Raw genomic sequence first — 27,934 nt, forward strand, 5'->3', positions numbered from 1 at the left:
TAATGGTTACCAAGCATGTCACATATAATGTTTTATAACATAAATGGAATGTTATAAAAATGATAATCATAGTAATAACAAGAAAGGAAGGGGCCACCACCCCCTCTCTTGTTATCTTCTATTATTTTATTATTATAAGTTATATAGTGTGTACATGCAATGCCTTTTATTGGTCAAAAGGGAGGTGCCATTTGAAAGCCCTATTATGCACTCTTTCTCTCAATCTCTCATAACTTACAAAACAACACAAGTAAAAGGTTATTATTCTCTCTTCTCTTTTCTCTCTTGAACGGCTAAGAGTAAGAACACAAGACTAGAGGATAAATCCTCTACACACTATCCCTCTCTTTTCTCTCTTGGACGGCCAAGAACAAGAACAAGAAGGAGTTGTCAAGTGTTACCAAATCCTAGCTACAAGTGGTGTTTGTTGGAAAGCTTGGGGTATGCTAGCTTGAGGAGCTTCATATTCAAGTTCTTGCCTTCTTCATCATCATCTCCTTCGTCTTCCTTGGATTTGAAAGGTAGCTTTAACATGCATGGACTTATAGTGACATGCATGTGTTTGATAGCATGTATTTCGTATTTGGATCCGGGCTTGGGTTTTGCATGTGTAAAATAGGTTTTATACATATCAAATTAACAAGATTTAAAACTAATTTCCGCTGCGTTTTTGGTGCATTATGCCAGTAGTTCATTTGTCTCGAGTCTATCGTGTCTGTAATCGTTACGTTACTTGTTATGTCTGGATGAACTAGTTAGTTTGGTTATTTGGTTTTGGCGATCTTATGTCCTGGCGAAGTTAGGGACAAATTCACCTAGGGTTTTAGGCGAAGTTGTCGTATTATATAAAACTAACTTACGCCGTTTGAAAAAAGAGTATCTGTTTTTGTAAGCTATAGCTAGGCTTTTGGTGTTTTGGTGTTAGGATCTAATAACAAGTAACCTGTATCCAACGTGTTACGTGTTTCTTTACGTATCTCTCGATTAAATACCGTATCGTATACGTAGGGGATTCTGCACACTCGTGTTACGAGATACTCCTGTGTTGATCCGGCAGGGAACCTACAATTGGTATCAGAGCATTTTCTCATGATTGTGTGGTTCGGGAATATCACACGAGTGTTAAAATTATTCCGCTAGACTTTTCGCGGAATCGTTTCACGTAAAACACCGTTCGTTCAGTCCATTCCTACACCATATTACCCTCGTCGCACTCCATACTACCTTTTAATCATTCGAAACCAGAAAAACAATGCTCAAAATCAGATCTCACATCCAGCGAAGTTGTCGTCACCTGTCATTAGGGTTTCAGCGAAGTTGTACTCTAGCGAAGTTATTTGGTCAAATTAATTGAAAGTGAAGTTAATTTATACTTTCTAGCTTCGCCCAAAGCAAAGTTAACACAAGGCGAAGTTATCCTATCTTTGCCATCACGTAATACAGTTTGAATTAGTTCCAGCTTTCATTTCGGTTTAATATGACGTCAATAAACATCACTGAACTGGTAAAGATGGAGGTTGAAGCTGGGTCAGCGACTAAAGCTCCAAAGTTACTTAAAGGCACTGATTTTTTTGCGTGGAAAGACAGATTTGAGCAGTATGTGAAATATCAAGATGCAAAGATGTGGGTATGTATTCAGGATGGCTATATCCCTCCAACAACTAAGTTTGAAGGACGTGAGCAACTAAAAAAATATAATAAGATGGAGGACGATGAGAAGAAAATGTACGAGGCAGAAAGTAAGGCACTAGCTGCAATCACCATGGCACTACCTCAGGAAATTTTTCATACTTTCAGAAAGTACAAGTCTGCTAGAGAATTGTGGGAAGAATTGGAAAATCGCTATGAAGGTAATGTCGGAATTCGAATCCAAAACAAAGTTACTAAAAACTCAGTTCTCGGTATTCAAGTACTTAAAAAATGAATCACTTGATGACATCATCACAAGATTCTATCACTTGATGACCGAATTGAACAACTACTCCATAAAGTATTCTGAGAATGAGATTGTGGAAAAACTTCTTGATGCTCTTCCACCAAAATGGGAGATGTACATAGTTCTGATGAGAGAAGATAAAGAATTTGATAGCTTTGATTTAGAGAAGGTGGTTAACAAGTTACGTAATTATGAGCTTAATATGTTACGAAAAGAGACGCCTAATGATCAGGTTCAGGATCCGGGAATGTATGGTGCAAAAGGCTCTCCAATCTCATGTTCTAAAACAGAATCGACCGCCTATTACTCAGGCGGGGAACGAAATTCTACTCAAGATGGTCATGTGGTGATGAATATGGATGGAGATATATGCTTTGTAGCTAGTGGAAGTAATTCTTCAAAACCTCAATCCTCAGTAAGAAATTCTTCTACTAGTCCTTCAAGTGTAAATTACTCAAAGATACCTATGAGTGTTAAACCTCAATTATGAGCTGAACAACAATTTGCTCTTTATGCCTCTTTCATTGCGTCTTATGAGAATTACATCAAGGGAAAGATAGTTGACCCTGCAACCTTGGATGAGGACTATGATCAGATAAATGCTGATGACATGGAAGAAATGGATCTGAAGTGGCAAATGGCGACTATAGTAAGGAGGGTAAAACGATTTATGAAGAAGACTAGACGAAAGTTCGTGGGAGAGAGACCCGGATTTGACAAGTCAAAGGTTCGTTGCTACAACTGTCAATAGAATGGACACTTTGCAAGAGAGTGTCCAAATGAAAAAGTTGAACAGAGTCAGAATAGGCCTACTCAACAGAATGGGAATGGAAATGAAATAAAAGCCATGGTATCTCAACAGAATGGTGGGTATAATTGGAACATCAAAGTTGAGGAGGTGATTGAACAAGCAAATCTGGTGAATATTGTGACTGAAAGATGTGACAAGGAACCAGTGGAGGATCAAGCATACATGGCAGAAGTGAATGATCAGCTCTCAGAGGTATGTTCTGAACCTCATTGTGAACAATGTGAACAACTGTCTTATCAATTAGATGCTTTAACTTATCAGTATGTAAGTTTGGAAAAAGAATTAAAAACTGTAAAAGAAGAACATCATTACTCTAAACAAAAGGAAAACAGTTACTCGGTCCAAATTAATGCTGGTGAAAAAGACATAAGATGCCTTAAGGCAATATTAGCTGAGAAAATCCAAGTAATTGATCTAATTTATGAAGTTGTGGAAGAAAAAACCAAACTTATTGCTGAAAAGGACAAACAGATAGCAGATTATCAAGTGAAAGTGGTGGAACTAAACATACTTGAAAAGTTTAGGAATTCTTCAATGATGCTTAATCATGTCCTAAGTGTTCAACGTTCTCCTAACGATAAAGGAGGAATTGGATACAATGAAGGTCCACCACCTTTTAACAATAACTATACTTATAATCCTTGTAATCAGCCATCTGCTTTTGTTAAACCTAATCAGACAGTAACGGGAAATGTCAGCTCCATTGATTTACCCGTTAGAGTTCAATCAAGCAACACCAACATTAAATTGAACAATCATGAGAACCTCGATAAAGATATTAACGAATCGGTACAGACATACTCGTCATTCGTGAATCAAGATTCCAAGAATAAGTAGTCTGTGAAAATTCGCAAAGTGGATTATGAAGTTGTGTTGCTCAGACGGGGGGAGAGTGATACTTTTAGTGACAAGAAATCTCCTTTAAACCCATTCGTCCCCCCTTATGTGAAACAAACTGTCAGTGAAGCAACTTCATCTTCTGCTGCAACTTCTGACAAGAATGTTCGGATAGACACAGATTGTCCAAACAAAATTAATAGTCCGAACAAAAGTTGTTTTAGTTGTAACAAGATAGGACACTTTGTCAGTAACTGTCCGCTGAAAAGGAATAAATCTAAAAATATGAGGCCAACCAAAACTGAAAATGAAACGAACTTTAAAACTGGTACTAGTAAGAATTCTAACACATCCAACTTTAATCGTTGGACAAATTTAAGATTTCAAAGAAACCAATCTCGTTTTTTCCCAATTAATCACAGAACGGGTAACATCGAATCCATTAATGCTAGAAACTCAAGGATGTTTGGATGGCCTCAAAATCAGTTTTCTAGAAATCTTCCATTCAGATCAAATGAAAACTTCCCTCAAAGGAACTTTAGGCAACCTAGGTGTTGGATGACGTTTAAAAAGTTTGACCAACCCAAGACCAGAAGGTCTTGGGTCCCCTGCATTTAATTTGTTTCTTTAGAACAGGAACAAGAAATTGTTACGTGATTTGAAAGCTATACAAGGAGGAAGAGTTAGTTTTGCAGGAGAAAGCGAAGGAAATATTTCTGGAATCGGTACTGTTACAATTGGGAGAATCAAGTTGGAGAAGGTTAATTTTGTGAAAGAGTTAAAGCACAATCTTCTGAGCGTCTCTCAGATCTGTGACAAAGAATACACTGTGCACTTTACAAAGGATGAAGCATACGTGCTCTATCCTGGTTTCAAGATTCCTGAAACCTGGGTTGTGATGAAAGTTCCAGGAGAGAAGAATACATACGTGATAGACATGAGGTCCACCAAGAAGGAGACAGAAGAATCATGTTTATTGTCAAAAGCAACAGAATCAGAGTCGGAATTGTGGCACCGAAGGATGGGTCATATCCATCTACGTAAGATGAACTACATAGTCAAGAATGGGCTGGTACTTGGAGTTCCATTAAAGAATTTCGACTTTGAAGATCAATGTCTGTCATGCAAGAAAGTAAAGCAGCACAAGAAATCACATCACTCCAAACTAATTAACTCAATTGTCACACCTTTGGATTTGCTTCACATGGATATGTTTGGTCCTATCAATGTTAAAAGCATGGTTGGAACATCCTATTGCTTGGTTGTGACTGATGATTACTCACGTTACTTATGAGTTTATTTTCTGAAAGCTAAAGATGAAACAGTGCAGTTGGTAATTAACTTGATTACCAAAGTGGAAAATATTGTTGGGGGAAAGGTCAAGTCCATCAGAAGCGATAATGGCACAAAGTTCAAGAACTATCAAATGGACATATTTTGTCTGCAGAAAGGGATAGAGCATCAGTTTAGTGCACCATATACTCCGCAACAGAATGGAGTAGCTGAAAGGAAGAATAGAACTCTAATCGAGGGAGCCAGGACTATGCTGGCAGACGCTAAACTTCCCGTGGTGTTCTGGGCTGAGGTTGTTGCCACGGCCTGCTATATCCTTAATCGTGTTTTAACTGTTAAAAGATTAAATAAAAATTGTTATGAATTAATGCATTGTAGAAAGCCAAATCTGAAAGGTCTTGAACCTTTTGGGTCCCCATGTTCGATCTTAAAGACTAACTCAAAATTTGGTGAGAAAGCTGACGAAGGTATTCTTGTTGGCTACATAGTTGGGTCACCCAACAGAAGAGTCTTTAATCTATCGAACAATAAGGTTGAGGTGGTTTGTAACACTGACATTACAAGTTACAAATCACCAAAGCCTAGCATGGGACCGGCAGAGGCTTTTGATTATGATAAATTATTCAAATCCTTTAATTTACCTTCTTTTGATTTTGCAGATACAGAAGAAAGGTTGGCAACTCAGATGCTACTCGATGAAGATGAGGCAATTCTGCATCGTCCACAACTTAATGAAAAACAATCTCATGTGTCAAGAAATGTTGAACCTCCTGTTGTCTCAAGCAGTGATGACTTTATCAATCCGTTTCACACTCAACACAATTCAGATGAAATCTCTCCAAATCTTGGAGAAGACTTAGTGGTTGGTCCTGCCCAAACCACCAGAATCCACAAGAATCTTCCCTTGGAGAATGTGATCGGTAGTCCTTCCGATGGAGTGCGAACAAGAAGGAGCTTGGAAGAAAACACATGTGTGTATGCAAGCATTAATGACATTGGTATTATGAATGAATGCTTGTATGCTTGCTTTATCAGTCAGATTGAACCAAAGAACTATCAGATGGCATTAAAGGATAGCTCGTGGGTAGAAGCCATGCAGGAAATATTGGCTCAGTTTAACAAAATGGAAGTATGGCGTTTGGTTGAAAAGCCACAAGATGTGAATGCAATCGGTACGAAGTGGGTTTTCAAATGCAAGAGAGATGAGAAAGGGGTAATCGTCCGGAACAAGGCAAGATTAGTAGTCAAAGAATTTAATCAACAAGAAGGGATCGACTACAATGAGGTGTTTGCTCCTGTGGCAAGACTAGAAGCAATTCGACTTTTCTTGGCCTTTGCTGCACATAATGATATGAAAGTGTTTCAGCTGGATGTTAAAAGTGCTTTCCTAAATGGCAAGGTCGATGAAGTGGTGTATGTCGAGCAACCTCCGGGCTTTTCTGATCCAGACTTTCCAGACCGTGTGTACAAGCTCAGTAAAGCATTATATCTTCTACATCAGGCTCCACGAGCTTGGTACGCAACTTTATCTGATTATTTGTTGGAAAATGGGTTTGTGAGAGGAAAGATCGACAGTCTATTGTTTGTAAAGTGGAATGGGAAAGATTTTCTTCTCGTTCAGGTCTATGTGGACGATATCATCTTCGGAGCTTCAAAGAGTTCTATGTGTCAGGAGTTTGAAGCGGTCATGAAGAAAAGGTTTGAGATGAGCGCCATGGGTGAACTAACTTTCTTTTTGGGCTTACAGGTAGATCAGAAGAAGAATGGCATGTTCATTCATCAAACTAAATATGTTCACGACGTGCTTAAACGTTTTAAGATGGAAGAAACCACCCCGTTTGACACTCCGATTTGTGTCAACCACAAACTAGGTGCTGACTCCAACAGTGATGAAGATGTGGATCCCACTCAGTATTGAGCTATTATAGGTTCTTTGATGTATTTAACTGCTTCCAGACCTGACATTATGTATGCAGTTTGTCTTTGTGCTCATTTTCAGGCAAACCCAAAGGAGTCACACATGAAGGGAGTGAAGAGAATTTTGCGGTATCTTAAAGGGAAGCCTAAATTGGGTCTCTGGTATCCAAAAGGAGGAGAACTGGATCTGGTAGCATACACAGACTCGACTATGGAGGATGCAACCAGAACACAAAGTCAACAACTGGTGGCTGTCAATTTCTAGGAGGAAGATTGGTGTCGTGGCAATGCAAGAAGCAGACTTCAGCGGCCATATACACCTGTGAAGCAGAATACATGGCAGCATCAAATTGCTGCTCCCAGGTTTTATGGATAAAACAACAAATGCGAGATTATGGTCTGAATTTCACTCAAACTCCTATTTGCATTGATAACACTGCTGCTATCTCAGTAACTAACAATCCCGTAAAACATAGTAAAACAGAACATATTGACATTCATCATCATATGGGATTGTGCTGAGAATAAATTAATCGTGCTTGAAAAGGCTGATTCACTGGATAATTTTGCCGATCTTTTTACAAAAGCTTTTGACCGTTCCCGTTTTCAAAACCTTATTGAGCTTAATGGGATAATCAATCCCGAGTAACCATCTTTTTCCTTTACAAAAAAAAAAAAAAAAAAAAAAAACATCACTATCGCTGAGAATTATGTCGGTCGCTCAAGTTTGAAGGACATGTTCTTGAATATGTTTGGTCCTTGTATCTACGTGTAGATTCAAAGGATAGCCATTAACCTAATAACTGAAAGCCACTGGGGTGGTTGTGATGAGTTTTTATTCCTTCGCTGAAAATTATGTCGGTTACACTCACTTGGAGGTACACATATTTGTATGTGTTTGGTCCTGCTAATCCACTAGATTTTTGGGATAGACATTTACCCAAAGACTTAGAAGTGATCGGGGCATCTGAATATAAAATTCTTTTTTTTGGGAAATGATATACTTTTTCAGTCTATAGCTTCTCATGAAGCTTCAAAATTGATGTTAAATTGAAAATTGATCCAACCTTTGGAAAATGATAGATGAGCTGATTTTGTGCGCCTAACGGGTGAAGTTATTAGGCTTAAAAGACTTTAGAACAGTCATTGTTTGGTACGGTAGCTTTCCATGGTGCGTAAAAGTTAATGTGATACAAATTAAATCTGCTCGATTTACTGTGGAGAGTCATTTTGAAATGTGCATGTCTCCACATGCATCTCTCCGAATGATAAGCAGAAAAGTGATTACCCAGTCATACACGAGCCCATTAGTGTCTTGATCCCCGCGTATATTGTGTTATCCTTCTGCAGTGATCCAGATTCGGGACTTGCAGGTGTTTGTTATAGTTCTTAGAAAAGGGGGGGATTATTATGTCTTATTGCCTTTGAAATTCACAAAGTATAAAACAACATGGATGAGGCACCAAATGAGTCTTGTGCAGGATGTAAGGATTGTGAAGCATACTCAAATGTACATTGTTTAATTAGACACTACAGGTCGAAGTCAACTCAGGGTGATCTGGGGAAAGCCAAATACGCCTTGAGAATAGATAGGAGGCATCACAGTTCCTTAAGTGATGTTCATCTAAACTTTGAGCCTAATTAAACCTAATCCGTATCACAGAAGCAATGAAAATCATGCTAAGTTTTATACCTGCCTTCAACCTGTTTCTCTATGTCATAATAATGCTGAACATGGATCCTTGTGACAGTCTCTTAATCAGTATGATTCTATGTTCGGATTTTCTCTTAAACATGCTGGGTTCTCTACAGACCGAAATTTGATCTCGTCAATGTTATTTTACTTATGTTTATTTTATATTATTTTATACATTTGTCTTATGTGAATAACATAGAATCTTGGGTTACTCGTTTTTGGTCTTTTCCTTCTTTCAAATTGTTTTAAAACTAACTTCGCTTGGGAGGCGAAGTTGTCAAACCGGCGAAGTTGTTGTAACTTCGCCACTAGGTTTTTCAGAAAGTATAAAAGGCAGACATGGTCCATTTTTGGTCAAACACACACTCTAAACCCTTGGCGAACTTATCTCTCTGGATCAACCCTCACATAATCTGCTTTTTGTCTAATAATAAGGTGCAGTGACGTCTACTGATTCATAATTTACTAGTTTCGTTTGTTAGTCAGTCCCATAATGTAGGTTTTTGATGAGTTCTCTTGAATAACCCTGATAGTCGATAATACCCGTCGGATTTTGAATGTATTAGTGTTGTCTGGCACTCCGAGACCTTAATCGGACATCCTTGTACATGTTGTCAGTCTCTGATTGTCCGTAATTGCAACTGAAAAGGATCTTGATTACGGCACTGTATATGCGGCGAAGTTCTTATTTGGCGAAGTTACTATAACTTCGCTGCTTGACATCTGTTGGTCACAACTTCGCCGAAACCAACTTCGCTACCTCCATGCTAAGCGAAGTTACAAACTGACTAAACATTTATCTAACTTAACTTGTTTGCCTTGCAGGTATGGCAGCTGTAGCAGGTGCGGGTGGTACAGGTGGTGATGGAGGAGATGGGGATAAGAGAAAATTCTATCCGGGTCACAACATGTACGTGACATTGGACCCAGATGCTCGTGGGGTAGATGATTACTCGGAGATTATCATGTTTCTCATCCGATCAAGGATTTTTCATGCTATCACTACAACACTTCCGATCTCTTTACCAAATATAGAAGACTTTTGGAACACAGTGGAATATGATTTTCGAGTGGAACCTCCAGTGATGCGTGCTACCTTCAATGGTCAAGTGATACAGTTCTCTGCAAATCAGATGCAGGAGGCTCTACAGTTTGGAGCTGAAACTACTCAGGATCCCACTGAGTACTCAGCCACCTTTAGGAATGGGGCATTTCTTCGTATGGGATACTCTGGTCCGTTGGAAGACTCACAACGCCGAAAGGGATTTCTATTGGATCAATGGCGTTTCTTGATGCATGTGTTGATTGTTTGCATGTCCGGCCGCAAAGCTGGAACCAATGGTATGGATGCGACAATGCAATCTGCCATGACCGCGCTGACATATAATAAACCATTTAGCTTCAGTCAAATGGTGTTCTACGAAATTGATCGTCAGCGGCGGGAAGCGAATCGGGAGCGTTTCTTAATGTATCCGAGATTTTTACAAATGATTCTTAATCATGTTGCTCCTAATCTGCCACAACGTCATCCTATCTCTTTTGTGGAATGTGTAAACAAGAGAATTTTCGCTCCATGTAGTTCATCGAGCGCACGGAGTAATCGTGATCATCGTCCGAGACACACAGCTTTGTTCGGGTATCTTGTGAATCCTGACTATGTTGCTCAACCAGAGGATGGATTTGCTGATCCTGCTCCGGCACAAGCTAATGTCCCTTAACCACCTCCCGTGGTTCATGTTGCTCCAGTTCCAGTTGATCCCGTTCAAGATGCTCCCTTACTAGATGATCCAGTTATAGATCCTGTTATATCTGCTGCAGAGGGGATAGATCTTGTTGTTGATTTGGGAGTGCAAGGGATTTTTGGTACTTCCTCTGAAGTTCAGGTTTCTTCAATTGCAGTTTCTGGGGTACTATCTTCCTCGATCGTTGGTTCAGTTGGTCAATATCAACTCTCTGGTGAGGATTCAGAGGAAACTTTATCTGATTCTTCCAATGATGAGGCTGTTGAAGCTCAGAAAGTTCTGGTTACACAAGAGAGGATTCAAGGAAAACGGAGGAAAGATTCGGATGATAGTGAGTCGGATTATGAAAAGGAGTTGTATGCCTTGGTATGTAGATCGAAGAGGGCTAGAGCTGGAGAAAAAAAAATGTCGATAATCAATTGACCGGTCCCGTTTTCAAAACCTTATTGAGCTTAATGGGATAATCAATCCCGAGTAACCATCTTTTTCCTTTACAAAAAAACAAAAAAAAAAAAAAAAAAAAAAAAAAAACATCACTATCGCTGAGAATTACGTCGGTCGCTCAAGTTTGAAGGACATGTTCTTGAATATGTTTGGTCCTTGTATCTACGTGTAGATTCAAAGGATAGCCATTAACCTAATAACAGAAAGCCACTTGGCGGTTGTGATGAGTTTTTATTTCTTCGCTGAAAATTATGTCGGTTACACTCAGTTGGAGGGACACATATTTGTATGTGTTTAGTCCTGCTAATCCACTGGATTTTTGGGTTAGCCATTTACCCAAAGACTTAGAAAGGATAGCCATTAACCTAATAACTAAAAGCCACTTGGCGGTTGTGATGAGTTTTTATTTCTTCGCTGAAAATTATGTCGGTTACACTCAGTTGGAGGGACACATATTTGTATGTGTTTAGTCCTGCTAATCCACTGGATTTTTGGCAGGTCGGTTTTTGTATCGCAAAACTACGCCCGCGAGCTCGATGTTTTAATCTCTTTATGATCGTATCTTTATTTACTTCGGCTTTACTAATAACTAAATTGGCTTCACTCGAACCCATATTGGAACTAGCATTTGCTACTGCCGAATAAACTAATTTAAAAATGGGATAACATGCTCGATAAGGCATGAGTTCTAATATGATAAGTGTTTCTTCGTAGGAACGCCCCCGAATTTGATCAATTACTATTCGCGCTTTGTGAGCAGACATAGATATATGTTGACCTAAAGCGTATACTTCTATTGTTCTCTTATTTAACATAAAGTTCGTCTCCTACTAATCAATGATAGATATCTATATATATTATTATACATAAACAAACGTTTTTTAACGACGAGATCTATTATCGCTTTTTGCATGTCCTCGGAAATTTAAAGTAGGCGCAAATTCTCCTAATTTGTGTCCTACCATACGATCTGTTATATAAATAGGTAAATGTTCCTTTCCATTATGGATAGCAACAGTATGGCCCACCATTATGGGTATAATGGTAGATGCCCGGGACCATGTTATTATTATTTCTTTTTCTTCTTTTGTGTTAAGCTTATTTATTTTTTTTAATAAATTATTCGCTACAAAAGGATTTTTTTTAGTGAACGTGTCACAGCTTCCTCCTATTTTTTTTTTAAAACGAAGAAAGAAATTCTATTTTCTCTCCTATTTACTACGGCGATGAAGAATCAAATTATCACTATATTTATTCCTTTTTCGACTTCTTTTTCCAAGTGCAGGATAACCCCAAGGGGTTGTGGGTTTTTTCCTACCAATTGGGGCCCTCCCTTCACCACCCCCATGTGGATGGTCTACAGGGTTCATAACTACTCCTCTTACTACAGGGCGCTTACCTAGCCAACGCTTAGATCCGGCTCTACCCAAACTTTTCTGGTTCACCCCAACATTCCCCACTTGTCCGACTGTTGCTGAGCAGTTTTTGGATATCAAACGGACCTCCCCATAAGGTAATTTTAATGTGGCCGATTTCCCTTCTTTTGCAATCAGTTTCGCTACAGCACCCGCTGCTCTAGCTAATTGTCCACCCTTTCCAAGTGTGATTTCTATGTTATGTATGGTCGTGCCTAAGGGCATATCGGTTGAAGTAGATTCTTCTTTTTTATCAATCAAAACCCCTTCCCAAACTGTACAAGCTTCTTCCAAAGCATACGGCTTTCTGGATGTAGATGGTGATATCTATACAGATGATCTTATATATATGGTATAATGAAGTACCACATGGGTGGATATATAGGAATCAAAATCTGCCGAATCACTCATTTTATGATCTTCTACATCCTAGGTCTTCCCGTTCCATCATCTGGCTTATGTTCTTCATGTAGCATTCAGACCGAATGACTCTATGAAATTACGTTGATACTTCCACATATTAAGGGTAACGTAGGAGACATCTCTATTTTTCCCCCGGGGAATCTTTAGAATTACCACTGCTTAGCTTTCAATTCGCCTCTGACCATCAAATGAAATGTGAATAATCCGTCCTCTTCTCTTTGAAAGAAGGGGCGCTTCCGGTTTTGTCGGTGCTTGAAACAATTTTGTCTTCTCCATATTAATATATCTCTAGAGTCAATAATTTTATATGAGGAACTACTGAACTCAATCACTTGCTGCCGTTACTCTTCAGTTTTCTGTTGAGGTCTATCCTGTAGAGGTACTCAAATTGGATCAGTGATCAATTTCTAGGTTTCTTCGTAAACCTAATTGGTTACTTCCAATTACGTAAATGAATAGTTCAAACCGCACTCAAAGGTAGGGCATTTCCCATTTTTATAGGAACTTATGTACCAGAAACAATGGTATCTCCAATTATAGCCCCCCTGGGATGTAAAATATATCTCTTCTCACCATCCCTATAGTGTATGAGACAAATGTATACATTTCGATTCGGGTCGTATTCTATGGTTACGATTCTACCATATATGTCTTTTTCATTCCGTCAAAAATTTATTTTACGGTATAGACGCTTATGACCTCCCCCTTTATGACCTGTAGTAATGATTCCTCTGGCATTATGACCTTTACCACAATGATGCTGTCCATAGATCAAATTATTTCATGGATTGGATTTCACTTGACTGTCTACGGTTCCATTGCGTGTGCTCGAGGTAGAAGTTTTATACAAATGTATCGCCATGCTATTAAGTATTTTGATTTAAGTTCTTTTCTTTCTAAGAGGTGGAATAGAATAACCCGGTTGAAGCGTAATGATCATTCGTCTGTAATGCATTGTCTGTCCCATAATGGGTCCCATTCTTCTAGCCTTTCCCCGGAGTCGATGACTATTCATCGCGATTACCTTGACACCAAAGAAGAGTTCGACCCAATGCTTTATTTCTGACCTAGTTGATCCTGATTCGACATTAGAAGTATATTGATTTTTCCCCAATAACCGAATACTTTTGTCTGTAAATACTGCATACCTGATTCCATCCATAAATCAATTTGATTCCCTATGAGTTCTAGTCTCAATAAGACTACTAATTCTTACTGTTCATATAGTATGATATGAATATACCACACCAATTCGTTATGTATGGATGATGAGATTTCATTGATACAGAGCTAATTCCAATAGACTTATTGGAGGGTCCCATTGGCGTGCATCCAGTAGGAATTGAACCTACGAATTCGCCAATTATGAGTTGGGTGCTTTAACCATTCAGCCATGGATGCTTAGCGGGTCATAGTGAATGACCAGATTCCAATTCAAATAAAATCTTTCAACTAAAGCAATGAGATGCTTAAATGGAATTCTTTTAGTTCTAATAAATCAGGAGGAATTTAATGACAGGACATGAATTCAAGTCTTGGATTTTAGAATTGAGAGAGATCAAGAATTCTCACTATTTCTTAGATTCCTGGACCCAATTCAATTCAGTGGGATCTTTCATTCACATTTTTTTCCACCAAGAACATTTTATAAAACTTTTTGACTCCCGAATTTGGAGTATCCTACTTTCACACAATTCACAGGGTTCAACAAGCAATCGATATTTCACGATCAAGGGTGTAATACTCTTTGGAGTAGCGGTCCTTATATATCGTATTAACAATCGAAATATGGTCGAAAGAAAAAATCTCTATTTGATAGGGCTTCTTCCTATACCTATGAATTCCATTGGACCCAGAAATGATACATTGGAAGAATCCGTTGGGTTTTCCAATATCAATAAGTTGATTGTTTCGCTCCTGTATCTTCCAAAAGGAAAAAAAATCAATGAGAGTTCTTTCCTGAATCCGAAAGAGGGTACTTGGGTTCTCCCAATAACTAAAAAGTGTAGCATGCCTGAATCTAACTGGGGTTCGCAGTGGTGGAGGGACTGGATCGGAAAAAAGGGCGATTCTAGTTGTAAGATATCTAATGAAACCGTCGCTAGAATTGAGATATTATTCAAAGAGAAAGATCTCAAGTATCTGGAGTTTGTCTTTGTATATTATAGGGATGATCCGAAGGTACGGAATGTATCGTCAAATATTCAATATGATTCCACAAGATCTAGTTTCGTTCAAGGGATTCTAGCCAATTGAAAGGATCTTCTGATCAATTCAGAGATCATTTTGATTCCATTAGTAATGAGGATTCGGAATATCACACATTGCTCAATCAAAGAGAGATTCAACAACTAAAAGAAAGATCGCTTCTTTGGGATCCTTCCTTTCTTCAAACGGAAGGAACAGAGATAGAATCAAACCGATTCCCGAAATGCCTTTCTGGATATTCCTCAATGTCCCGGCTATTCACGGAACGTGAGAAGCAGATGATTAATCATATGCTTCCGGAAGAAATCGAAGAATTTATTGGGAATCCTACAAGATCCGTTCGTTCTTTTTTCTCTGACAGATGGTCAGAACTTCTTCTTGGTTCGAATCCTACTAAGAGGTCCACTAGAGATCAGAAATTGTTGAAGAAACAACAAGATCTTTCTTTTCTCAGGCGATCGGAAAATAAAGAAATGGTTAATCTATTCAAGATAATTACGTATTTACAAAATACCATCTCAATTCATCCTATTTCATTAGATTCGGGATGTGATATGGTTCCGAAGGATGAACCGGATATGGACAGTTCCAACAAGATTTCATTCTTGAACAAAAATCCATTTTTTTATTTATTTCATCTATTCCATGACCGGAACAGGGGAGGCTACACGTTACACCATGATTTTGAATCAGAAGAGAGATTTCAAAAAATGGCAGATTTATTCACTCTATCAATAACCGAGCCGGATCTGGTGTATCATAAGAGATTTGCCTTTTCTATTGATTCCTATGGTTTGGATCCAAAACAATTCTTGAATGGGGTATTCAACTCCAGGTATGAATGGAAAACGACATCTTTATTGGTTTTATTGGTTCTATTTCCTATTTTTTATGAAGAGAATGAATCTTTTTATTGAAGGATCAGAAAAAAAAAAGGGTCCAGATCTCCTGCGGGAATGATTTGGAAGAGCTAAAACCAATAATAGTGGTACTTTCTAGCAACAACATAATGGAGGCAGTCAATCAATATAGATTGATCCGAAATCTGATTCAAATCCAACATAGCACCCATAGGTACATAAGAAATGTATTGAATCGATTCTTTTTAATGAATAGATCCGGTCGCAACTTCGAATATGGAATTCAAAGGGATCAAATAAGAAAGGAGACTCTGAATCATAGAACTCTAATGAAATATACGATCAACCAACATTTATCGAATTTGAAAAAGAGTCAGAAGAGATTGTTCGATCCTCATTTTTTTTCCTCGAACCGAGAGATCCATGAATCGGGATCCTGATGCATATAGATACAAATGGTCCACTGGGAGCAATAATTTCCAGGAACATTTAGAACATTTTGTTTCTGAGCAGAAGAGCCATTTTCAAGTAGTGTTCGATCGATTACGTATTAATCCATATTCGATTGATTGGTCTGAGGTTATCGACAAAAAAGATTTGTCTAAGCCACTTCGTTTCTTTTTGTCCAAGTTGCTTCTTTTTTTGTCTAAGTCACTTCCTTTTTTGTTTGTCAGTTTCGGGAATATTCCCAAACAATGATATACTTTTTCAGTCTATAGCTTCTCATGAAGCATCAAAATTGATGTTAAATTGAAAATTGATCTAACCTTTGGAAAATGATAGATGAACTGATTTTGTGCGCCTAACAGGTGAAGTTATTAGGCTTAAAAGACTTTAGAACAGTCATTGTTTGGTACGGTAGCTTTCCATGGTGCGTAAAAGTTAATGTGATACAAATTAAATCTGCTCGATTTACTGTGGAGAGTCATTTTGAAATGTGCATGTCTCCACATATATCTCTCCGAATGACAGGCAGAAAAGTGATTACCCAATCATACACGAGCCCGTTAGTGTCTTGATCCCCGCGTATATTGTGTTATCCTTCTATAGAGATCCAGATTCGGGACTTGCAGGTGTTTGTTATAGTTCTTTAAAAAAAGGGGGGGATTATTATGTCTTATTACCTTTGAAATTCACAAAGTCTAAAACAACATGGATGAGGCACCAACTGAGTCTTGTGCAAGATGTAAGGATTGTGAAGCCGACTCAAATGTACATTGTTTAATCAGACACTACAGGTCGAAGTCAACTCAGGGTGATCTGGGGAAAGCCAAATACGCCTTGAGAATAGATAGGAGGCATCAAAGTGATGTCCATCTAAATTTTGAGCCTAATTGAACCTAATCCGTATCACAAAAGCAATGAAAATCATGCTAAGTTTTATACCTGCCTTCAACCTGTTTCTCTATGTCATATTAATGTTGAACATGGATCCTAGTGACAGACTCTTAATCAGTATGATTCCATGTTCGAATCTTTTCCTAAACATGCTGGGTTCTCTACAGACTGAAATTTGATCCCGTCAATGTTATTTTACATATGTTTATTTTTTCTTATGTGAATAACATAGAATCTTGGGTTAATCGTTTTTGGTCTTTTTCTTCTTTCAAATTGTTTTAAAACTAACTTCGCTTGGGAGGCGAAGTTGTCAAACCAGCGAAGTTGTTTTAACTTCGCCCCTGGGTTTTTCATAAAGTATAAAAGGCAAACATGGTCCATTTTTGGTCAAACACACACTCTAAACCCTCGACGAACTTATCCCTTTGAATCAACCCTCACATAATCTCCTTTTTGTCTAATAATAAGGTGCAGTGACGTCTATCGATTCATAATTTACTAGTTCCGTTTGTTAATCAGTTCCATAATGTAGGATTTTTATCGGTTCTCTTGAATAACCCTAAAAATGGATAATACTCTTCATTTTTGAATGTATTGGTGATGTCTAGAACTCCGAGACCTTAACCGGACATCCTTGTACCTGTTTTCCGTCTCTGATTATCCGTAATTGCAACTGAAAAGGATTTTGTTTCAGGAACCGTCTATGCGACGAAGTTCCTGTACAGCGAAGTTACTATAACTTCGCTGCTTGACATCTGTTGGTCATAACTTCGCCGAAACACCAACTTCGCTACCTACATGCTAAGCGAAGTTACAAACTGAGTAAATATTTTTCTAACTTAACTCGTTTGCTTTGCAGGTATGGCAGCTGTAGCAGGTGCGGGTGGTACAGGTGGTGATAGAGGAGATGGGGATAAGAGAAAATTCTTTCCGGGTCACAACATGTATGTGACATTGGACACAGATGCTCGTGGGGTAGATGATTACTCGGAGATTATCACGTTTCTCATCAGATCAAGGATTTTTCATGCTATCATTACAACTCTTCCGATCTCTTTACCAAATATATAAGACTTTTGGAGCACAGTGGAATATGATTGTCGAGTGGAACCTCCAGTGATGCGTGCTACTATCAATGGTCAAGTGATATAGTTCTCTGCAAATCAGATACAGGAGGCTCTACATTTTAGAGCTGAAACTACTCAGGACCCCACTGAGTATTCAGCCACTTTTAGGAATGGGGCATTTCTTCATATGGGATACTCTGGTCCGTTGGAAGACTCACAACGCAGAAAGGGATTTCTATTGGATCAATGGCGTTTCTTGATGCATGTGTTGATTGTTTGCATGTCCGGCCGCAAAGCTGGAACCGATGGTATGGGTGTGACAATGCAATCTGCCATGACCACGCTGACATATAATAAACCATTTAGCTTCATTCAAATGATGTTCTACGAAATTGATCGTCAGCGGCGGGCAGCGGATAGGAGCGTTTCTTAATGTATCCGAGATTTTTTCAGATGATTCTTAATCTTGTTGTTCCTAATCTGCCACAACGTCGTCCTCTCTCTTTTGTGGAATGTGTAAACAAGAGAATTTTTGCTCAATGTCGATCATCGAGCGCATGGAGTAATCCTGATCGTCGTCCGAGACATACAGCTTTGTTTGGGTATCTTGTGAATCCTGACTATGTTGCTCCACCAGAGGATGGATTTGCTGATCCTGCTCCGACACAAGCTAATATCCCTCAACCACCTCCCGTGGTTCATGTTGCTCCAGTTTCTGTTGATCCTGTTCAAGATGCTCCCTTACTGGATGATCCAGTTATAGATCCTGTTATGTCTGCTGCAGAGGGGATAGATCTTGATGTTGCTTTGGGGGTGCAAGGGATTTTTGGTACATCCTCTGAAGTTCAGGTTTCTTCAATTGCAGTGTCTGGGTTACCATCTTCCTCGATCGTTGGTTCGGTTGGTATATCTCAACTCTCTAGTGAGGATTCAGAGGAAACTTTATCTGATTCTTCCAATGATGAGGCTGTTGAAGCTCAGAGAGTTCTGGTTACACAAGAGAGGATTCAAGGAAAATGGAGGAGAGATTCGGATGATAGTGAGTCGGATTATGAAAAGGAGCTGTATGCCTTGGTCCGTAGATCGAAGAGGGCTAGAGCTTGTATGATGATCAGCTAAAAGTGTTTGTAGTGAAAAGATATGATGGGATTCTGTATTTGCTAAGAAGTTGAGATCGTTCAATACATTACCTGAGTGTGAAGTGAATGATTTGGCTCGTTTAAGGTTGATTAATAGGAGTGGGGACAATTTTGCTAGTTGGGTTGGTAAAAGAGTGTGGAGTGAAGTTGTTAAGGAGAAAAAGTTTGAGTTGTTGAAGCCTCAAAAGGGGAAGTTGATTGAAGATACAGAATGGGGAATGCGGGCTGATGGCAAGCCCTGGATGGTGATGAAGTACAAACCGATTCGATGTATGAAAGAGGTTCCAATGAAGACTACACCTCAAGATGTGTTGAAAGATCTTAAATGGTGGTATGTTGATTGCCAGACTGCTGAAGCCGTGATGGAAGATCAAGATGAACAGGAGATCTTAAGGGTGTATGATCCTATGCACTTGGTTAACTTGTCTCAAGCTGATTTGCAGGTACTAAATGAATAGAAGATTTTTTATATTCCTGCTTGGAAAGATGAAGCGAAGAAATATCAAAGGGTGGTCTCTGTTTGTGTGAAACAAGATGTACATGATTGAAGATGGAAGGTACGGCTTTTTGGATTACAAGACGAGGCAAATATGTAAGAGAAATGAAGCTACTGCCAAGGGGGAGTCTGTTGGTGCATTATGCCAGTAGTTCATTTGTCTCAAGTCTATCGTGTCTGTAATTGTTACGTTGCTTGTTATGTCTAGATGAACTAGTTAGTTAGGTTATTTGGTTTTCGCGATCTTATGTCCTGGCGAAGTTAGGGACAACTTCACCTAGGGTGTTAGGCGAAGTTGTCGTATTATACAAAACTTCCATCTTTCTTCTTTACAAACAATACCGGTGCTCCCCAAGGAGAATAACTAGGACGTTTGAAACCCTTATCTAACAACTCCTGTAACTGGTTGGATAATTCTTGCATTTCAGAGGGTGCCAGCCGGTAAGGTGCCTTAGCAATAGGGGCTGATCCTGGGATTAAGTCTATACGGAATTCAACCTGTCAGTTCGGTGGTAATCCAGGTAGATCATCGGGAAAGACATCAGGGTATTCACGTACAACGGGAATCTCTTCTATGCATTTCTCATCAGGGTTCTTTATAGTCACGTTTTCCAAGAATGCCATACAACCTTGGCGTAAACATTTCAACACTTTGAGATGAGACACGAGAGGTAATATCAAATCGGACTTCTCTCCTTGTACCATAATCATCTCACCATTCGAAAAGGGGATTTTAACTGTCTTGTGGTTACACACAATCTCTGCCTTATACTTGGTTAACCAGTTCATGCCGACAATAACATCAAAACTGTCACACCCCGATCGTGATGGCGGAAAAATCGAGGTGCGGCGACTAAGTCGTGATTGTTGAGCACAATAGTATAAAAGTCTAAATGCATAAACATAACCAAAATGTCAAATATTACATCAACCAGGTAACATGAAACAAATTGTTTTAATACAAAATATCAAGTTTCCAACAACTCCTAGTCTAGCCTTCATCTTTCTAAGGCCTCTAAACTTGCTAGGGATTTCTTGCTGCATTATTTCCTGAAAACATGGAACAAACTGTCAACTACATAAAGTAGATGAGTGAATTCATAGGTTTAAAGAAAAGAGTTTTATACACAAACATACTAGTATAGGTTGTAGGGGTTTATATATAGGGTGTACCTGCGGCTAACCCACCACTCCTACAACTTATACTACTATGTTTGGGTATAATTCCCAGTTTTTAAAATGGTTTGTAAGAAAAGATCTCTTGGTTTTCCCACAGAGGTTTTTGTAGTAAGTCAAACATGAAATGTTCTCCTGGGCTCTCAACGGGCTTATCAATCTCCCATTAGAGTCGTATGTGATAAGATTACTCAAAGATTTGCGGTCTCCCAACGGTACATGTAGCACATAACAGTTAAGCATAAACAAGGACATATAGATTTGAGCATGCTAAGTTTACTAGATAAACCAACACCAAAATCCCATTGTTTACTAGTATCCAAGATGATGGTGAACAAATGATGATGATGATGAATGATGATGAAACCCAATGATCACACAAGACTTGATTGAACTCACGCAAGACTTAAACCAAGACTACCTCGTTCTTGCCATCCAGGACTCAGCTAGGTTCTACCGAGAGTAGGATAGACACCCCAAAGAATCCTGGGTTCCCTTGGTCCCTACCGAGAATAGTATAGGTCCTCAAGAGTTATGGAATTTCACCGAGACTAGTATGAAATCCCATGAGTTACGAGTGCCACCGAGAATAGAATGCCACTCATGGTCGTGAGTTCTACCGAGAGTAGAATAGACTCTCGCGTCCAATTCAACTCATGATGTTTTGATCTCTAGATTTCCATGCTGACACAATGACTATGATGATATGAATTTGATTCCCGTTCCCATGATGTCAATGTTCACAGAATTTCCCATACTCATTGATTTCCAATGTTCTTAGATCTCCATGAGTTAATGGGTTTTCCCCATGTTCATAGATTTCCAAAGTTTATAGATTACCAAGAAGCTCGTGGATTTCCGCACGTGTGTAGAAATCCAAATGTTTATAGTTTAAAGAATGTTTGCATAAATGATTTTATCCAAACGTGTAAAGTTACCATGTTTCCACCCCATAGTTTTGAAAAGCTTAAATAGGGGCTATGAACTCACCTTGATCTTGGGTTAGGATGGTGCTACAATAGATCTCCTTAGCCTAGAGTTGGACATATATATAAGGTTAACAACGTGCTATAAGTCTAAGAAAACGAGCTTACGTGACCTCGAGCAAAAACTGGGTTTTAAAGACGAAAACAGCTTGGTTCTGGCTTGATTCGATCGAATAGGAACACGTTCGATCGAATAGGAACTTGTTCGATCGAATAGACACACATTCGATCGAATAGACACACATTCGATCGAATAGACACACATTCGATCGAATCTGAGGCACACTCGATCGAACTAGAAACACATTTGGTCGAACTAGTTGGGAAAACTCGTTCGGTCGAACATGGAACTTGTTCGATCGAATAGACACTCGTTCGATCGAATACGAAACTCATTCGGTCGAATGAGTTGGAGACCATTCGGTTGCTTTCCTATTCGGTCGACCGGACTGGTTCGATCGACTGGTTCGATCGAATGGGCTGATTCGATCGACTGATTCGATCGAATGAGTCTGATTCGACTCCTTCAAGCTGGGCGACGGAGAAACCTACGGGTTTTTCAGATTTTCCAGATTTTTGACCCAAAATCGAAGTTTTTGACATGGAAATGCTCGGGATTGAAGGGACTATCGATTCCCAGTGATTTTAAACACAAAAGCCTGCATTTTGACACCAAAACAAGACGGTTTTTGACCCGAAAACTCAAGAAACGAAAATGGGTGTTTTTGCTCGATTTGAGGCCGAAAATGGTTATGAAAATGGATGATTTTCAAGAAGATCTTACCAAGAACAACAACAAACAGATTTGTGGACTCGGATTTGAAGTTTGAAGACTTTCTCTCTCTAGTTTCTCTCTCTAGAATGAGAGTGTTTGGGTGGGAAGTGTTGGTGGAAATGAAAGAGATGGTGTAAGAATACTTGATTTTCCGCTTAAATACTCGGGTGACTCGGGTTCGGGTTTAGGCTACCGACGGGTCAAGACTAGTCGAGTTCATAAGTTTTTAAACAAACTAAAACTTTTTCAGCAAAACTTTTATAAAACCATTTTCCGAATAATTATTTGAAATCTTTTTAAATAAGAATATTTAATTTTTCGAAAGCATAAAAATTAATATTTTTCAGGCGTAAATGTCGTTTTATAAAATAAACATTTTAAATGATAAAAGCAGATTTTTTTCCAATGATATGGGTTCCGAACTTATCGTCCAGAATCCCAAAGTCTATAGTTTCCGATGATTTCACGATCCTAGTTTACCAATCGAATTTCAGGGCGTTACATCCTCCCCAATTTAGAGGAATTTCGTCCCGAAATTTAGAATTTAGTATAGTTGATGCAATGATGTTTTAGATTAAATGATCCCATGATGACCACTATGCGCCACTACCCCTAATATTCGTCTTGGATACCACCCAAATCAAGTTGAAGGGGTTTATATATAGGGTGTACCAGCGGCTAACCCACCACTCCCTCAACTCCACTTGGGTGTTTCTTTCGACTTCTATTAGTTCAATGACACACAGGACGACACACTATTTTCCACTACAAGGCATCACCTTCAAGCTTTACATCAGACATATTCATTTCGGATTGAAGGGGTTTATATATAGGGTGTACCAGCGGCTAACCCACCACTCCTTCAATCTCCAATGAATAATTCCCTCAATAACTCTTGAATTTAACGCCTCACAGCTGCCACGCTAACTATGAGTCCCTAATTCCAAGTCTCGCTTCAGACATAATCAACTTGTGCCGAAGGGGTTTATATATAGGGTGTACCAGCGGCTAACCCACCACTCCTTCAACATTCATTGATTAATTCCCTACACGAAGCTTGAGTTCACGACTCATAGTTACACAATAGCATATTGTTTATACACGTATACACCTGTGAACTTGATGTTATTATATTCCGGACTATAATTACGAGTTCACCTTGTATCAATGTATAAACTCCATTGTGTGCGGCTAGAAAAATCGACACGACACCACACACACACACACAACCATGCTTCATGAATGCTAGAATGATGACAAATTTTGGCTCAATGATACATAGTTTACCCCAATGTTTACATGATTAAGTATGCACAACTTGTGTTTTCCAGCACGAGTCATGGGTAGCCAAACTTGGTGTTATGCAAATAAGAGAATATTTATAAGCAAATAGGAACAACATGATACTTCATTGATTGATATTGGTCCCTGATTACATGATTACGATTACATAGACTCCAAGATTTCTAGAATTACAAAGATGATGACTATGCGAACAGATGAGGGTATTCCTCCTTCATCTTATCCTCTCGTTCCCATGTGAACTCGGGTCCACGATGGTTGTTCCAACGTACCTTGACTATAGGTATCCGGCTTCGCTTAGTCTTTTTAACTTCTCGATCTAGGATCTCGACAGGTTCCTCAACAAAGTATAGTTTGTCGTCGATGTGAACCGTGTCGATCGGGATTTGAGCGGTCTCGTCAACGAGGCACTTTTTGAGTTGCGACACATGAAAAACGTTGTGAACACGGCTGAGTTCTGGAGGCAATTCCAAGCGATAGGCTACAGGTCCGACCTTTTCGATGATCTTGAAAGGTCCTACGTACCTTGGAGCAAACTTTCCCTTTTTCCCGAAGCGAACAATGCCCTTCCAGGGGGAAACTTTGAGCATTACGTGATCGCCTATTTGGAACTCCAGAGGTTTGCGGCGTTTGTCAGCGTAATACTTGTGTCGACAGCGGGCGTCCTTAAGTCTTTGCTGAATGATGGCGATACTGTCAGTGGTTTCCTGTATCAGTTCCGGGCCGAGGATTTGAGAATCTCCGGTCTCGGACCAACACAGTGGAGAACGACATTTCCTGCCATAGAGTGCTTCGAATGGCGCGCATTTGATGGTAGCATGATAGCTGTTATTGTATGAGAACTCTGCAAGAGGAAGGTGAGTCTCCCAGCTACTACCGAATTCAAGGATACAGGCTCTGAGCATATCCTCCAGGGTTTGTATGGTCCTTTCGCTCTGTCCGTCCGTTTCAGGATGATAGGCAGAGCTAAGTTTCACACTTGTCCCAAAGGCTTTCTGAAATGACTTCCAGAACCTTGACGCAAAAGAGGGGTCACGGTCAGACGTGATGCCCTTAGGCACACCGTGACGGGTTACGATCTCACGAATGTAAATCCGCGCCAGCTTCTCCGTAGTGTAGTCCTCGCGGACAGGGAGAAAGTGGGCAGACTTGGTCAAGTAATCCACGATAACCCAAATCGTGTCATAACCGCTGGGTGTCCGCGGGAGTTTGGTAATGAAGTCCATAGCGACTTCGTCCCACTTCCACTGCGGTATGATCGGTTTTTGTAACAGGCCAGATGGTCTCTGATGTTCAGTCTTGATCCGCGAGCATGTTAGACACTTACCGACGTATAAAGCTATGTCTTTCTTCATACCCGGCCACCAGAAATGAGACTTGAGATTCTGATACATTTTATCACTGCCCGGGTGAATAGAGTATCTGGATTTGTGCGCTTCGTTCAGGATAAGTTCTCGAAGTGGTTCAGAGTTTGGAATCCACATGCGATTTAAGTAGTAAAGTATACCATCAGACTTGGTTTCAAACTTCCGTTCGGCACCGCAAGATAGCATATTTTTGAGATCACCACCAGCAATCGCTTGCTTTTGAGCTTCAAGAACCAAGGAGGGAAGATTGGACTGAATACGGATCGCATGCAACTGGGTCCTTTCCTTGCGACTTAACGCGTCAGCCACTACGTTAGCCTTTCCAGGGTGGTAGCGGATTTCGCAGTCATAGTCACTTAGGAGTTCAACCCATCGACGTTGTCGCATATTTAGCTCCCTTTGGTTGAGGATGTGTTGTAGGCTCTTGTGGTCGGTGAAGATGACACATTTCGTACCGTATAGGTAGTGTCTCCATATTTTTAAGGCAAAGACCACAGCACCCAATTCCAAGTCGTGAGTGACATAATTCCTCTCATGACTCTTGAGTTGACGCGAGGCGTAAGCGACGACCTTACCGCGTTGCATTAAGACGCAGCCTAGACCTTGGCTCGAGGCGTCGCAATAAACAACAAAATCATCGTTACCCTCAGGAAGCGACAGGATTGGTGCATGGCAGAGTTTATGTTTCAATGTTTGGAAAGCCTCTTCTTGCTCTTGGTTCCAAATGAATGGTTCCCCTTTTTGAGTTAACATTGTGAGGGGCAACGCGATCTTTGAAAAGTTCGAGATGAATCGACGGTAGTACCCAGCCAAACCAAGAAATGAACGAATTTCGGTTGGCGTTGTAGGCGCTCCCCAATTTTTTATGGCTTCAATCTTGGCAGGGTCGACATGAATGCCTTCCTTGTTAATGATGTGACCTAAGAATTGAACTTCCCTTAGCCAGAATTCGCATTTGGAGAATTTGGCGTAGAGTTGCTCTTTCCTCAGCAGATCCAAGGTAAGCCTGAGATGAAGCTCATGGTCGGCTTTAGAGCGGGAATAAACGAGAATATCGTCAATGAAGACGATAACAAACTGGTCCAGGTATGGACGACAAATGCGATTCATGAGATCCATGAACACTGCAGGGGCATTCGTCAAACCAAAAGGCATGACTAGGAACTCGTAGTGTCCATATCGAGTTCTGAAAGCGGTTTTCGCGATGTCGTCCTCCATGACACGCACTTGGTGATAACCTGAGCGTAGGTCGATCTTGGAAAAGTAGGTGGCTCCTTGCAGCTGGTCGAAAAGATCGTCAATCCTCGGTAATGGATACCGATTCTTGACTGTGAGTTTGTTAAGCTCACGATAGTCTATGCACATCCGGAAAGATCCGTCCTTCTTCTTGACGAAGAGGACTGGAGCTCCCCATGGAGACGAACTAGGGCGAATAAAACCCTTGTCCAGTAGTTCCTGCAGCTGGCTCGATAATTCCTGCATTTCAGACGGAGCCAAACGATACGGAGATTTTGCCACGGGGGTTGCACCGGGAACTAACTCGATGTGGAATTTGACTTGTCGGCTAGGAGGAAGTCCGGGTAAGTCTTTAGGAAAAACGTCTGGAAATTCACGCACGACGGGGACATCAGAGAGCTTCTTCCCCAAAGATTTCCTGATGGAGACATGAGCTAGGAAGGCGAGACACTTCTTTCGAAGGCATCGCCGAGCTTTAAAGCAGGAGATTAATTTCAGACATCTGCCTGATCTTTCTCCCTGAATAATTATGGACTCGCCAGAAGAACAAGGAACGCGAATGAGCTTCTCAGCACACACCACTTCCGCGTGGTTGATGGACAACCAATCCATCCCAACAATTACATCGAAACTTCCTAAATGCATAGGGATGAGGTCAATGTTAAGAGACGTCCGATCAAACGTAAGCGTGCAATTGCGAACGATTTTGTTCACTAGGGTAGACTCTCCGTTTGCCATTTCGACAGAGAAAGCGGGGTCTAAGACAGAGGTTCCTAGATTAAGCAATGGGACCAACTCGCTAGAAATAAAACTCCTATCTGCACCCGTGTCAAATAGAATAGAAACCCAGAGATTGTTAAGGATGAACGTACCAGTAATGACGTCAGGATTTTGGCGAGCTTCAGCAGCGCCAATAGTAAAGGCTCGGCCTCGGGCCGGAGGAAGATTTGCAAGACGAGGACACCTGCTCCTGAAATGGTCCATGGCTCCACACTCGAAACAGCTTCGAGAGTTGCTGGGTTGGGAACTGCTGCTCTGTATCGCCAGTTGATTACCTTGAAATCTGCAGCGTTCCGCTAGGTGCCCCAAACGTCCACAGTTCGTGCATTTCCAGCACGGGGTTCCGGCAGGATGATGAAATTGGCAAGTGCCGCACTTGGGGTGAACCCCAGTGTACTCCCTCTTTGGCCTTCCTGAAGGGGTGGGAGCAGGAGCGACAGAGCTGATTGGGGTTGCGGGAGTAACCATCGCGTAACTGCTAGCCTTACGCTTTTTGATGCGGTTGATCTTTTTGGATGAGCCTTCAGCGGCCTTGCCCGTACCTTTGGCTAGGACCCCAGTCTTAACCTGGTCCTGGGTCAGTCGGGCAGCTAGTTCAATGGCCGCTTGTAGGGTTGATGGGTCAGCCCCGATAACGATTCCACGGACAGTGTCAGGTAGGCCATTGATGTAAAGCTCAATAGCCCGGGA

At 40.3% G+C, this 27,934-nt stretch overlaps 1 non-coding gene and 1 pseudogene across 1 annotated transcript; both read right to left on the reverse strand.

Moving 5' to 3' along the window:
• Positions 1–11,872: 11,872 nt before the first annotated feature.
• LOC143628855 (large ribosomal subunit protein uL2cy pseudogene) lies at positions 11,873–13,676 on the reverse strand (annotated as a pseudogene).
• A 165-nt stretch (positions 13,677–13,841) lies between these two features.
• On the reverse strand, positions 13,842–13,915 carry TRNAM-CAU (transfer RNA methionine (anticodon CAU)). The gene has a single exon. It is a non-coding gene; the product is annotated as a tRNA-Met (tRNA).
• Positions 13,916–27,934: the final 14,019 nt, after the last annotated feature.

The sequence above is a fragment of the Bidens hawaiensis genome, unplaced genomic scaffold (genome assembly GCF_021521415.1).
Source record: "Bidens hawaiensis isolate Kalapana, Puna unplaced genomic scaffold, B.hawaiensis_p1.1 tig00005079_1, whole genome shotgun sequence".
NCBI classification, from domain to species: domain Eukaryota; kingdom Viridiplantae; phylum Streptophyta; class Magnoliopsida; order Asterales; family Asteraceae; genus Bidens; species Bidens hawaiensis.